At 33.0% G+C, this 16051-nt stretch overlaps 2 long non-coding RNA genes across 2 annotated transcripts; both read right to left on the bottom strand.

Annotated features, from left to right (window-relative positions):
• Window positions 1-913: 913 nt before the first annotated feature.
• LOC138339494 (uncharacterized) lies at window positions 914-1712 on the bottom strand. The gene is made up of 2 exons (XR_011212281.1): window positions 1179-1712; window positions 914-1083 (listed from the first exon to the last, which is right to left on the bottom strand). It is a non-coding gene; the product is annotated as an uncharacterized lncRNA (long non-coding RNA).
• A 4223-nt stretch (window positions 1713-5935) lies between these two features.
• On the bottom strand, window positions 5936-15789 carry LOC138339493 (uncharacterized). Its single transcript, XR_011212280.1, has 2 exons — window positions 9613-15789; window positions 5936-6197 (listed from the first exon to the last, which is right to left on the bottom strand). It is a non-coding gene; the product is annotated as an uncharacterized lncRNA (long non-coding RNA).
• Window positions 15790-16051: the final 262 nt, after the last annotated feature.

The raw sequence follows: 16051 nt of genomic DNA, 5'->3' as shown, positions 1-16051 counted from the left end.
CTAAAGATAAAATATTATTATTTCGGTGTTCACGTAAAAAATTATGTAATACAACGCAATCTACTACTATAAATGTTTTTGTAAAAAATAAAAATTTAAGGTAAAATTTTAATTTTAAAAAAAATCTAAATAATGATATTTGAACCAAATATTAGAAAAAACTAGTTTTTGAAAATATGAGATATTTGCCAAATAATAGCAAATGATATGAACAAATATTATTTGCCAATTTTTTTCCAATATGTTATTTGGAAAATCTATAATCAAAAGGACCCTAAATTCGAATGACATATTGCACGGTTCATTTGAAGTAGCGCTTTCAACAAAATTATTTTGATATTTATGGCTTGAATTTAAAATATCTTATTAAGGACAACATCATTATTGTTGTAAATATTTTTCTTTATATGTTTCACTAATAATGATTCTCTATATTATTTTGAAATATTAACAATATTTATTTAATTTATAAAATCAAGAAATTATTTTATATTTTAATTCTTAAATTATTGCTATCACTAATTATAATTATTTTCCTAATTATAATTATTTTCCTAATTATTTGTTTATAATATCTTACAATTTTAATTTATTCATTTGATAATTAATAGAAATAAAATGATATATTTATGATATTTATTAGGATATATCAGTTTAAAAATAAATAAATAATTAGAGATGGAGAAAAGTCATTTTTGAAATTATTCTCCTTTTTATAATTTTTATTCAATACGCAAAATCAATCAGAAAAAAAAGGAGAGTACGACTTAGACTATTCCATAATTTTAATTTTAATTTTCTTTTTTTGTTTGAGTTTTGAATTTAGAACATGACCAAGAAAGAGAAGAGGGAAGAGTTGGTAGATTTAAAGAAAATTGCAGAAATTAATAAACATACATGACCAGAGGCGAGCTTGAGCTTGTAATAATGAAATTCAGGTAGTGTAGTTGAGACATGCACTCCGAAAAAACTCATTGGATATTGGTAATATATCCTCACCGTTGAATTTAGATTCAACATATCCGTTTGTACCCTAGTACCATCTATTCCTGCTTGTACATCCAAATTTTCAATAACCATACCCTGTACCACACCGTCATAGTATTATATATTATTACTCACAAATCACAAGAATAAAGCAAAAAATCCCTTATTCACACAACAATGCAGTTGATTACCTTAACAAAGACTTTGGGTTTGTAAGGTAGACTAGCAGCCCAAAGTATGAGAGAGAATATGGTGAACAACACAATAAAAGAAAAGAAAAGCAGACCACATCGAACTTGACAGATTTGCTATTATTATCATAGTCTACGTGTTCACCGTTTTCATCCTCAGCCTCATTATCCTCGTCATTATTAGTACAGTGTATTCTTTTCCACACAGCTAGTTGATTGTTTTTCAAAGAAGCAGAGAATCTAGATGTAGAGGATTCATGTTAATGGTGAATGGGAGAGCAGTGGTAGTGATGAGTTGGTGACCCAAATGGGCTAGATACATATGACATTTTCTCAACATCATATTGTTCGAGAGTGTGATGGACTCTGAACATAATACAATGCTCTTCTTGGTGAACATGCGTCGATACTAGTAACCACTGAGTCCGATTTCGCATGTATTGTTACTCCCATTTCTTCAAAAAAAAAAAAGCTTTGAAATGATGGACTAGTGGAAAGTTTTAATATTACTAGACAAAATGTCCTTTTAATTGCGGGTAATGTGATGGAGATATATCAATTTAAAGGAAAATGGGTATGGTTTGTCCATATTGTGTTTCCTTAGGTGCCGCGTAATATTCACGCTTTGGACCATTTGTAACCTGCTCTCTTTCTGTTTTATCTAGGCCTTATTTTTAGGGGTTGTTTGGATAATGAAAGTTAATTATTGATAAATTTTGAGTATTGAGGAGGAAATTGTTTGACTTGAATATAAGTTAGGTGAAATAGTTTGGTGGACCCTTTTATTTGTATAGGATTGTATTTTAGACACTTTTATTTATTATTTTGTCATCTGGATCCCTTAATCCATTTATATCCAATATTTTAAATATCTTTTCTTGTGGCATGGCGCGTGTTGCACAAACCACGTACATGTTGACCAAAAAGAAAAAATAATAATTCACATATGATATTGAAATCCATGTGGTAAATCTGCCAACTAAGAATAGTCCAACTTCGGTAAAAATCTCAATTGAAACTCAGTTTCACTCCGCTTATCGTTGAAAGTTTTTGCCTTTTGTGTTAGTTTCTGATTTTTTTAAGTTTCTTGTGCCTATCTGTTTGATTATAGGATCGATTGTCATTCGATTTTCTGAAACTTTTTTGGGGATTTTACTTTGGTTTGGGTGTAATGTTAGTGTTATTTGCTCTCTTAGTTGATTAGTGACTTCGAGTGATTTCAATTGCATGTTTCGTGAATTCGAGTAACTTCTACGATTTTTTCGTAAAATTCCAATTTCGACTAAAGTTAATATTCTATTTCTGGTTGGGTATTGATAGTGTTACTGGTCCATTTTTACAACAATTATAGTTATGATAAGTTAATGGCTTTAACTGTTACTAGTATTTTCTTAAAAAAGTTAGGGCTTTTTGTGTTACAGTCATGGTAAGTTTATGCCTTTAACTGTAGTTGTTTTTCATGGTAAGTTTATGCTTGTTTTTCTCTTTACCTGTATTTATTTTTGTCATGGTAATTTTATGCCTTTAAGTTTTAATTGTAGTTGTTTTTCATTTGACTTTACACGCATCCTAAGATATGACTTTAACTATAGTGTATTTGACTATGGGGGTTGTTTTGTATATGATCCTACTTTAAAGTATGACGATGGAATAACTAGTATTGAAAAAGTTAATATAGATGTAGATGAGTTGCATAGTATGTTGTTTCATAATATAGCATTGAAATTGGGTGTTGAAAATGTTGAGACATTTGGATGTAGAGTCAACAAAAATGGTACTTTTTACATCTTAAATACTGATTATTATGTTTTAATCTTTCTTAATGGTTTGAAGGGTGCTGATTTTGTTGATGTACATGTTATACATCCCATTAGTATACCTTTAGTTGTTGAGGAAATACTTGTATTGACTAGTACTAAGAATGATGTGTCCTCATCTCTATAAAAAGATAATGTTGATATGTTATCCTCCCCACAAATATATGAGGCTGATGTGTCTTCATCTCAACCATTTGATGAAATTAAAATAGGGATTTAAACCAAAATCAATCCCCTTTAGTTGAAGAGCAATCCCCTTTAGTTGAAGAATAAGCCCCTTCCCCTAGATTTGAAGAACAAGTTGATTCTGATTCACTCTATGATGTTTGATGAAAATATTGACGATTTGAGTGATTTGGATGAGGAGTTTCTTCAAGCTAGGTAGTTTAACATTCAAGAACAAGTTAAAGAGAGCGCTGATAGAGTAAATCTAGATGAGATACCATCTGGTCTTGTAGGTATATATGTTGGTTTTGAAGACATTTATAAAGAGAGAACGGGGAGATTCGACGAAAATTTTGGATGGTGATGACCCTTATTTTGATAGCTCGGATCCTGGTAGTGACATTAGTGAAGATGAAGGGGATCCTATTTAGGATGATGAAGTGGTAGATCTAGCACCTAGGAAGGAAAGTACAAAGGTCTACTTTGATCCAACTGCTAAAAGGTTTTTTTTCAACTGTATATGGTAATTTTAAATAATATTGAGTTCAGGGAGGCACTGGAAACGTACTTTATTCAGAAGGGTGTTAATATTAAGTTGAAACCTAATAAGAAGGAAAAGATAAGGGCACATTGTAAGAAAGAGAATTTTCCTTGGCATATTCTTGGAAGTATTGATGGTAACACTGAAACTTCAGTGTTAAAACATATTTTTCAATCCACAGGTGTTCTAAAAGAACAAGAAACAAATTGTTACCCCCATTTAGATTAGTAACCATTACAAGGAGAGGATTATGAGTGAGCCTACTATCAAACTACATCATATTCTGTCTTTGATACAAAAGGAGTATGATTTGTATGTTAGTAAGACAAGTTGTAGAAAGGCAAAATTGAGAGTTATGGATGAACATAGGGGAGATTTCATAGAGGTGTTTGCTAGGTTGTATGATTATACTAAGCAATTAAAGACCACAAATTCTGGAACTACTGTATCTATTAGGACATCCAAGAATACAATTCCAGGAAAAGAGGTGTTTATAAGCACCTATATTTTTCTTGGTTCCTTAAAAAATGAATGGAAAGAAGGGTGTAGAAGGATTATTGATTTAGATGGTGCATTTCTTAAAGGTGTATGCAAAGATGAACTGTTAACTTGCATTTTCAAAGATTAAAATAATCATATGTACCCTATAGCATGGGCAATAGTTGATAAAGAAACCAAGGAGACATGGTCTTGGTTTATCAAGTGCATCAGACATGATTTGGAGCTTACAGAAGATGAAGGACTAACAATGATGTCTAATATGCAGAAGATGTTACTATATTATTTATTAAATTTATTCTTTCATTTTTGAAGTAATTGATATTTAACATTGTTGTATGTCAAATATTCTTTTTATGACAGGGTCTGCATCTTTCATTTACTGATGTATTGTCAAATGCTGAAATTAGATGGTGTGATATGCATATATGGGCAATCTGGAAGAAAAACTGGAGGGGTGAAGAAAGGAGAAGAAAATTCTAACAGTTTCTAGGGCACCATTTGAGGTACTTTTATAGTCCAAACTTGATGATTTAAGTGAGTTAGGAAAAGAGATTATAGAATCTCTGTTAAAGTACAACAAGAAAGCATGGTATAGCGCATATTTTAAAGAACATAAAAAGTGTGATGTGGTTGAGAACAACATGTGTGAGAATTTTAACAGTTGGATTTTAGGTACTAGGTTCAAATCAATAATCATTATGCTAGAGGAAATAAGAGTCAAAGTTATGGAAAGAATGAATCAAATGAGAGAATTTTTAGAAAAATAAATTACTGATGTATCGCAATGGCTATGGATATTCTTAGAAAAAATGTTGAAATTGTAGATAATTATGAGATAAAGTTTAATGGTGATCTTGGCTTTGAGGTTCATGATCCACCATATAAACATGTTGTTGACCTAAAAAGAAGGTGTGTAGTTGTAGGTCAAGGCTATTAAAAGGAATTCCTTGTGGTCATGCACTTACAACAATTCATTTTAAGGATTGAGTTGTTGAGTCATTTGTTGATCACTGGTTTAAGAAAGAAATATATCTGAAAGCATATAATAGGTTTATTCAACCTATGATAAACATGAAGATGTGGTCAAACAGTGATAGACCAGCCATTGAACCACCCGAAATCATAGCCATGCCAGGAAAACTAGGAAAAAACAGGAGGAAAGATAGTGATGAACCAGTTAAGAAGAAGTTTGGAAAGGCTACAAGGAAGGGAAGAAAAAAGAAATATTCTGTGTGTAAGACTTTTAGACGTAACAAGAAAAGATGTCCAACTCTGGTAAGTTGTGCTTTAATGTCTCTTTGTTACTGGATTTTACTCTTTTTATACTTTGGTAAGTTGTGTTTTCATGTCTCGTATAAAAATGTTGCTACTGGAACAAGTGATGCAAGTGTCGGAACATCAAATGTTGCTACTGAAACAAGTGTTGCAACTGCTGGAAATGCTGCAACTTTGGATTTTACATATGTTGATGCTGCAATTGGAAGCCAGTCAAGTATAAATGCAGGTCCAGGTGCAGTTTCAAGAGCAGGTCTAAGTGCAAGTTGCACTCCAAATGCAGGTTGCACTCCAAGCGCAAGTTGCACTCCATGTGCATGTCACATCGGGGGAGCACCCCCTAGAAGTAACACGGAGTACTTGACCTCTAGGAGGTCTTATACAAGCCATAGTTATCATTCATTGCATTGTCATAGGTAAATTTAGTGGAAGATTTAAAACTTTCTTAACACATCATATGCTAGAACATTACTTCATATATAAAATATCATCATACATAGTTAAAGACTCTAGTCTCTTTTGCATCCTAGACTCAACATCATAAGAGTACTTTAGGTACACGACCCTTATAAAATAATACATAAGAACAATCATAAAGGATTTTACAGTAAACTAGACTTAGGACATCCTTGGACTTAAGGATTTCCTTCCCTTGAGCTTGGGAATCACATATCAAGCTCCTCAATCATAAAGACATCCTTAAAGAATCCATAACCTACACTGTGTAAAAAATAGAAAAAAATAGAGTTAGTACAAGAATGCACTAAGTATGGAAACCATGCAAAAACATGCATTTAGAAGCGACATTTTCTTGAAATCATACTTCATTTCTTTTTGAGTAAATCTTCATAAAACCACTATACAATAGCATTTATATTATTCACATACTTCATATAGACATATTCAAAGGCCAAATATTATATAAAATCACACATAGAATTCAAGCCACATTTGGGAGTATTTTATAGTAAGTTTCTCATATTTCACATTAAGTTTTTCCTCTTTACAGTGAACTTCTCCTTTTAACTCATTAGCCTCCCAAGTACCCTCTAGTGATACTTGGTGCAATGCATCACCTTATGGTCACAAGGAAAACCATATATACATTCTATACAAATCATCACATATCATCATAGAAGTATAATACATCAAAGACACATTTAAGCCAATACCATAAGAATATTACTGTAAGCTACATCAACTTGCACATATACTAACTTCACTTCATATCAATGCATTATAATACCTTACTCACAATCCTACTCTAACAATACTAGTGCAATGTATATGTGAAGCCCCATAACCTCACACATACTTAGTAAACCTATCATAAGACCACAAGTCTTAACACTTTATTTCATACATCAACAAGTAAGTGAAGAAAACTTCATTTATGTCAACAAAACCTTCATCATATAGTCATTAAGACCAACATAGTGCATATCAGAACAAGATCACATCATACAGACTCATACCATGCACATCTTCATAACAAGTAGACAAATACTACCATGCCATGCATAAAGACATAACCATAATCATATACCTGAGAACACCTTCCTAGAAATCTCCAAGGAGCCACTTGTGCAATATTTATGTGGGTTCATTACTTCCGCTTATACTAAGTAACCTCCCTTAGGTCATCCTAGTTAGGGTATTAGTCATTTACTTCCATTGTCCATTTTACTTTAGGAAAACTATACCCTTAACCGACACTAAGACCATAGGTTCTACATGGAATTTGGTGTTGTAGAGCCTTACACCAATGGAAGGTGTTCTTACCTAGCCAAGGTAGAACATTAACACATGCTAGCATACTAAGTGAATCCACTTGCTAGATCCTATGTGGCAAGCGTAGCTTATGGAACTAAGAGATAAACATGATCCTCTACATGCTCATTAGCATTGGAGCCTCATATCATGAGAAACCATGGGTGAATATTCCTCAAGGAAAGTCAACACCTCATGTGGAACCATAGGTGATTTTCCTCCAAGGGAAGTCAACACCTTATGAGGACCCAAATGGTAAATCTTCCTCCAAGGTAAGCCAACTTATTGTCAAGTTCACTCGATTCTAAGCTAAGTTTCCTTTATTGAAAAGCCTTTATTACTTTACTTCATAAAACATAGGCTTAGGATATTGATTCCTTATATGCTTAGAGCATATTCAAGCACCTATCTAGTTTTAGGGTACACATGAGCACACCTTCAAGGCCCCTCTATTGACTAGATCTTCTTTGATGTGCGTTTGTACTTGTATGTGAGCAAACCTTTCACCTAACATATAAATGTCACACATGTTCATATATAAATGCACAAGTCCATAGGTATAACTATATGAGCAATCCTTTCATATAAACACACCAAGACACTATGCGTATTCATATTTGCTCACATCTTATACTTAACATCATAGCATGTAAGTCATATTCATAACATGTTCATACAATACTATGCATGTACTTGGAAGACCAACCTAAGGACTAAGGCCCTTAAATGACCGCTCAGTGATAAAGGAGGTAGGGGTGCAGAGACAGCCAGGAGGTTTGCCTAAAAGCAACCACCCTTACTATCAAGGCACACTTGTTCATGCATAGACAAGGTTCCATACTCTTGCCCATACTAGCACACCTATCAAGTCATCCTAGTGAATGATACATCACACAATATCATAGAATGGTAAGCATAGCATAAGACTCATTTATTCAAGACTTACAACATTCTTACAGTAAGCTCTAGTCTTCATACACCTATTTTAGCTTTAATTCACATATAGCATTATAGGACCTCTTCATAGGCAAAAGGTACACATAAACATAACATAACCATTTACATGATCATGATGTTAGCAACACAACCTAGATCAAAGTTAGAATAGAAAACTAGGCATAGGCTTCACATAAGGTGATTCATCACCAACACACATTCATAGTATAATTTCCTTCAAGTCCATGATTACATCACATATATATATTGATAATAAAGTAAACACCGCCACCATAAGTGGACCATACCACACAATGCCCTACAAGACTTCATCAACAATATTATAGAGAAGTAGAAGGGTAGAGCAATTCTTACCAATCCTTTAGTCTTTGGTCATCATTAACCGTTAATTCTCTTTAATCAACCAGTAGCTAAAGTACAATAATCATATATGAATTCATGCATAAGGTTACTACAAGACCAAGCTACAAACTAGTACAACACATCATCAACATACTAGAAAGTAGACAGACATAGATCTTTAACCAAATTCATTTGCATTAATCACCAATAACAATTTATCAACAATATACATGTATGGAAGTAGTTAAAGAGATCATTACCCAAACGAAATCATGCTTCATCTACCCTAGTGAGATCACATCATATACATTACATTATCAATCTGTAGGCTAGAAGAACCTAGATCAATTCATACCAAGCCTACTTTACTTTGATCATACAAGATTCATACCCACAATTCTTCCATAATATCAACCTAAGGCAGTAGCTACAATGATCTTAGCATAATCGAAATTCTACCACAATTGTCATAAAGTTGAGATTACAGTGAGCATGTTATATTAGGAACCCATGGAAGATAGAAGAACATAGACTAATCAAACCTTGATCCACATGGATAACTTATCTACAATTCATCAACAACATCCAAGTAAGGTAGTAGATACAATTATCCCTACACAATAAAATCCCACATTCATGCATAATAGAGGCAAGGTTTCAGTAAACACATAAAGACATAGGCTAGACTTATTCAAATCTTCATATATTGATCCACATGGATAATTCATCAATAATTCACCATAAATATACATAATAAACAGTATGCATAAGAAATTCAATGTAATAAAATCACAAATCCACCAATAACAAGCCACAATCACAATGCCCATGCATAGGTTAAATCGAGTTTGGAAAGGGACATGGGTTCACAATACAATTGGATTAAAATTCACGTTAAAACCAATATATTATCATCGATTTATAATGATTAATCCTTTGAAAATGTTTTAAGAAAGAACCCATGGCTAGATTGAAGAAGAAGAAGTTTGATCATGAAATCTCTTTTGAAAATTTTGAGAAAAACTCTCTAGATTGAATGATAACTAGAGATGAAGGATCACTATACCTTTATTTAGAATAAAACCTCTAAAAATTGATAAAGAACCCATGAAAATCCAAGCTCCAAGTTGTTCTTGAGCTTCACCTTCAATGGATGTTTCTAGAGAGAATTGATTTTGGAGGAAAAGTTTAATTTCTGTAGAATGGATTGGGAATGGGTTGGTCACGTTTTTTCTCACTTAAATACACCAAAAATTAATCAAATAAACCTATTAGGGTCAGGTTAGGACGTGGGGTGAATTTCCTGTTCACCGTTAACTGAGGCAGTCGCCCGGCAGCCTGTTACATCCTGCACCAACGGCCACCATTGACGCCCAGTAGGTCTATTGACGGACCACCGTCTGTGGCTTTCATCGGTTGCATCTTGGGTTGTTATTTGGTTGAGACTTCCCCAGGCTAAGTGTTGATCGATGCCTCTCCATCGATGGTGCTTTAGTCCACCAACGGGGCGTCATTTGTTTCGGTCGATTGACACTGCTAAGGCAGTCTCTAGACAGCCTTTGGTTCCTTCTTTTTGTCCATTTTGCGGGGCCCTTGGAAAGTCATATCTAGATGTTTCAATTGTAAATATAAACCTTAACATGTTGAAGACCTTCCACATCAATTTCACCCAAACCAAACACGTAAAACACATCCAAACATGCAAGGCACACTCAAGACACACATGAACGTCTCAAGGGCTAACTTTCGAACATATTGGACGTTCTTGGACGTTTGAACTCTAAACCATAAAACTCACCATACTGCCTAAAAACATCATTTTTAATCATAAAAGGACCTCATAAGCTCATGAAACACACATAAGAACGTAAAAACACATGAGGCCCCTTAGGTGACTAAGTCGTCAAACGTCTTGGTCGTCCCTTGACATTTGACTTCCAAATCATCTCAAACTTTAGTAACTCCCTCAATACCACATTATAAACCATTTTAGGATCTTAGACCCTTATGACGAACATGTTAGTGTCTAGACACCCTAACTCATTTTGGGGGTCTTACAGTGCAGGTCCAAGAGTAGTTCCAAGAGCAGGTCTAAGTGCAGGTTGCACTCCAAGTGCAAGTTGCACTCCATGTGCAGGTCCAAGAGCAGGTCCGAAAGAAATTCCAAGAGCAGGTCCAAGAGCAGGTCAAAGTGCAGGTCCAAGTGCACGTTGCACTCCAAGTGCAGGTTCAAGTGTAAGCACTCAACAATCAACTTCTAGTGCAGCTGGCCAAACAAAAAATACTAGCATAACTTTTAAGAGATGGTGCATCTCTAGCCTATAAGAAACCAAGACCAAAATAGGCAAAGACAACTGGTTATGGTCTCTTATTTGGATCAGGTGGCAGAGAAACTGAGAGGGCATGTATTTTATCATTTAAACTTATTAAATTACTTTAATTGATATTAGTTCATCTCAAGTTAAGATTTTTTTTGTTCTCTTAGTCTTGGGAATATTGATAGGGTATTACATAGTGCTACATTGACAAGTTCAACTCCTACAAATATTAATCTTGATTACAAATCCAATGGACCAAGGTGGAAGGGAAGAGTTACAATTATTCAAAGGCGGCTATGAGAGGAGAGTTATAGAATCACTCAAGGCACACCAAGCTCTCAAGGTACACCAAGCACTCAAGGCACACCAAACACTTAAGAATCTCAAGGCACACATTAGATTTCACTTTGTTTAGCTTAATGGCATGATCTCAACTAACTTTATTTTGATTAATGACTTGATCCCAACTGTTTTGGTTGTACTGTTTTGTATATGAATTTCTATTAAGTTGGTACTGGGAAGACTTTGTTTTTTTCTAGTATAAATTTGTGTTTGAATGAAGTTTTTATTCAGATTTCTGAAGCAAATGCAGTTCATTTCATCATCAAATAACACATTGTAAAAATCAATATATCTTAAATATAACATCTCTAAATCAAATAACAACAATCACAATAATAGTGATATCAATACTAGTGTTTGATCCTTGTCTTCTATATCTTTCTTGTCTTCTTTGTCTTCCTTGCCCTGGAATCGTTGATGAATTCTTGATGTTGTATTGTTCTTGGCATGTTGGATCATTTGCATCAGCCCATCGGAAGAATCCACATCTATTACCGGATAAATATTTTTGGCAGCCTCATAACATTCTTTCAGGATTAGTTGGTGTTCTTGATGTCTTTAGTTCAACATATATTCCACAGTAGCAACATCAACCCCTCATCATGAAGACGAACAAAAATACAATAGAATCAAACACACACAAAAAAGAGATAAGTAGATCTAAGGAAAAAAAATAAAAGAGAAAAAAATTGCAGTGACAAGATTGAGAAAAGAAAAAAGAAAAAAGCTCAAAAGGCACTAATAATGGTGTAATGTACCACTAGGAAGATCATTGATGGCACAATGTATTTCTAATTTTTTGTTGGTCAAGTTTATATCTTAAACTTAACATAGATTTAAGTACTTAAATTGTTCAATATCTAAAGCTTATTTTTTAAAAAAATAAAAAAAATAGTTTAAGTGGGTAATTGACAAACTATCTTGAATTAAAAAATAGAGAAAAAAATATTAATGAAATCATTAAATTACACTAAACGGATTTGGAAAATTTTTTAAAAAATGTTTATAACCATTCCAACATAAATAAAAAGGAAATTAGATACAAAAGAAACTTAGAAAAAAGAATTAGGGGTTAGTTTAGTTATTTAGGGGTCTTATCTAAGGTTTAACAAACCTTGGATTAGTTATCAATTCATTTTCTAGGGGATAAGATAAGACTATATATGATGGATAAGAAATTCATGGGTTAAATGAAGTAGCCAAACAATGTAGTAGTTGGACTAAATTTTAATCCACCGCCTACCAAACTAGTCCTTAAAAGTCAAAAGACAAAAGCTAGGCTACCTAAAATAATGTCTCTGTCAAATATCTCTAAAAATTAATTTTAAAAAAAAAATCAAAAATAGGCAAAAAAAATAATAAGAAAGAAGTCAATTGAAACATTTTTGTTATCCCATTATAACTTATAGGCAGTATGGTTTGGTGGACCCTTGTAGTTGTATAGGATTGTATTTTGGACACTCCTACTAACCCTTTTGTCATCTGGACTCCTGAACCCATCTAAACCCAACATTTTCAATAATTTTTTTGATGTGGCATCCTATGTGGTAAGACTCTACATGGAGCGTGTGATACACACAAAGCGAGAGCATGAGACACCTTAAAAAGACACTAACAGTTAGATTTTGACCTTTAAAGGCCATTTCTTCTTCTTTATTTCACTCAACAAAATTAATAACAATTTTATGTATATATGTATTACATTTAACTAATTAAATGGAATAAAATTCTTCAAAAAACTTTATCCGATCTCGATGGTTATCTATTTTGACTCAATTACATGAAATAAACACTCATAGTAACACAAGGGTATAATAGAAAATATATTTTACTAAAGTTTTAAATCAAACACAAAATTAAGTGAAAAGTAGTGAATCAAACTCTTGACAAAAACTAATCTCTACACTACTATTCCTTCTGTTACTATTCCTGCATTACTAATCCATGCATTACAATGTTTGTACCGAACGACCCTAAGTCAAAAGTTATCCCGATATTACTATTCCACCAAAAGGTAGAGATAACTTATTTTAAAATTAATTATTAATCTGGGATAAGTTATCCTAGTGTTTACAACCAAACAAGGGATTAAAGAGTTTCAAATTTTATCATTAGATTAATTCCCCTTATCTGTCACATCAAATGACCCCTTGATTAATTGTTTGGTTATATAGTATGGAATAATTTATATTGAGTTGATAATTTTTTGGGTGGAATAGTTGTCACGATCCAAAATTGAGTCTTGATCAAACACACACGAACACAAACACGTGTGTGCACACGTACACACACAACGTTTAGAAAAATATACATGAAGGCTTGGAAAGTGAATAAGAAAGCTAGAACTACATACAAGAACCAAACCTTTAACTTGGTGTAACTGGTACAAGAATGTCTAAGCACAGAAAGACAATGTACATCAAATTTGTCTTATCAAAATAAAAAATACATAGACAATTAAAAAAAACAATAGCTAATAAAACTCTGGACACCAAGAGCTCACTCGTGCTTCATAAAAAGATACAGTAGGTTGCATGAGTACCCCCAAACGATATTACATTATCAAATGAGCAATTAAAATGTCAATACACAGAAACTAATATCCAATTTGAAAATAAAAGATTTCCCACCTAAAAATTGAATCAAAATATGAACATGGGATTTACGCGTTGAATCACAAAATTGACTCTATCTGAAGGTCCCAACTAGCTCATAAAGTTTGTGCCTCAGAACAGACACAATCCAAGAAATAACAAGCTCAAATCAACCCCCCGACAATTAATCTCAATAATGATAAAAAAGAATTTTAAGAACGAAAAAATAAAAAAACTTATAATATAACGAAAGATTAACAAACCCCACCACAATCCCACACCATACACCAATGATTTCAAACAATTCCATATTGATTTTCTCTTCAATTCGAGCTAAAATAATTGCCAGAGGGAGTGATCACTTCGAGACTTGCATGTTGAAATTCGTGAATCACAAATATAACTGAACTCAGTTATTCATCATGATCACAAGGCCCCAGGGTCGCGATAGTAGTTTATTAACCTTGACTAGTTCTACAAACATTTAATCGTTAATTAGATGTCAAGATACATGATCCCATCGACCAGGGAAGTTAGCATTCACTATCGTCGTGTCAAACTTGCGATCGCGGAGATCATTTTAGTTGCCTTCATGAACGTGGCCCCAAGCACACAAACTCACTGAACAAGGCTGAAGGGAACCAACTTCAACTACATCAGCTTAACTTTAAGTTTTAAAATATTTAGACGAGGGCTTGAGATTCGTTCGAAACCCTGTGAGCGCAAATACACTATGCTACTACACCCAAACTGATGTTCTGAACTCAACAAAATTTAATAAACAACCAATAAAGGAAATATTTTTTTTGGGTAAATGATAATTTTATTACCAAGGAAATATGATTACAAGTATGAGCAAAAAACCTTAACTATCTGCCTTGGTTGAGCACCAAGCAATTTGCTTCTCGATACTATCCTAGTCTTCATCCTTACATCAATATAGGGATAAAAGTTAAGTTCCATTAGTCTACCAACTAATCGACTTTTCTTGGAACATTTGTTTTATTAAAAAATTGTAGGAAATATAATTGAAGAAGTTGACTTTGAGGCGTGTAATAACTTTCTTTAAAGAGATATTGCTCATGAACATATTGGAGTAAATATAAATAATTCTCTTCAAGGATAAAACAAAATCCATACATGCAGATTTTTCTTAGGCTATGTCATGACCGTGTCTATACCTTGAACGTGGCTGGCACTTGAGAACCATTGTAAAATCGGTCTCCAAGTGAACCCTCATTCGGCTAACTATAAGCGGAAGACTGACTCAAGCATTCAAAATCTTAAAAACTGAATAAAATTCTTGAAACTCAAATAAAAAGTTTTAACTCAAATAATTTACTCTGAATATAAATATAATATTTAAATAGCCAATAATAGAAAAGTCAAGTCTTTAAAATATTATTTAATAATATAAATGAAACGTACTTCTCAAACTATATAATGACAAAGTGGAAGTAGGGAAGAGACCTACTACATCTTGACAAGGTTAAAAAGTAAAATCTTTAGGAAGTAAGGAGGCTCACCATAGGTAACTGGAACTGCAAGTGGTATCAACGAAATTCCTATTGATAATACTGATTACTTGTATCTATATCATCTAAGGGAAATTCTAAAGCATAAATATAAACTTGAACTTGATAAAAAGGAAACATAAGTAATCTTCTCAACTCACTCAACTAAACTCAACTCAAGAATAAGATACTCAACTCAAAGATATAATATTCAACTCAAAGGTATGATACTCAAGATACTTAACTTAAGGTACTCAACTCTAGATACTCAAATCTGGATACTCAACTCAAGATAAAGAAAAAATAAAAGATGCAACATATAGAAAGCTTTTAATACAGAAAATAACAACTCAGTGTATTAAAAAGTACAATAAGAACTCAATTTGTATATAATAAAATAAATACAACTCTGTGGAGATTCTCTTACCGACAACCATCACAATGAGCTATGTGATGATACAACGTATCGCCCCACTTCAAGAATTGTTATACTTTGTCAGGGCATAAGACCTATCAACTAAGTGGATCCACTAAGTTAAGGTTAAAAGAATTAAGAAATCATTTAATACGTATTACCCTTTATATCCACGTTGGCTACATGATTTATGAAGACTTGAATTATCAGAATTTTTTCTTTCTAATATCAGTGCTCAATACTACTCCCAAAAATATACACAGCTCATATGTTTAAGAACATAACTCTTTTTTTCTGGTTTGAGATTATTACTCTAAATCTT

This window comes from Solanum lycopersicum, chromosome 11 (assembly GCF_036512215.1).
Source record: "Solanum lycopersicum chromosome 11, SLM_r2.1".
NCBI lineage: Eukaryota > Viridiplantae > Streptophyta > Magnoliopsida > Solanales > Solanaceae > Solanum > Solanum lycopersicum.
The sequence above is the reverse complement of the archived record's forward strand: the minus strand, read 5'-3'. Positions and strand labels throughout refer to the sequence as shown.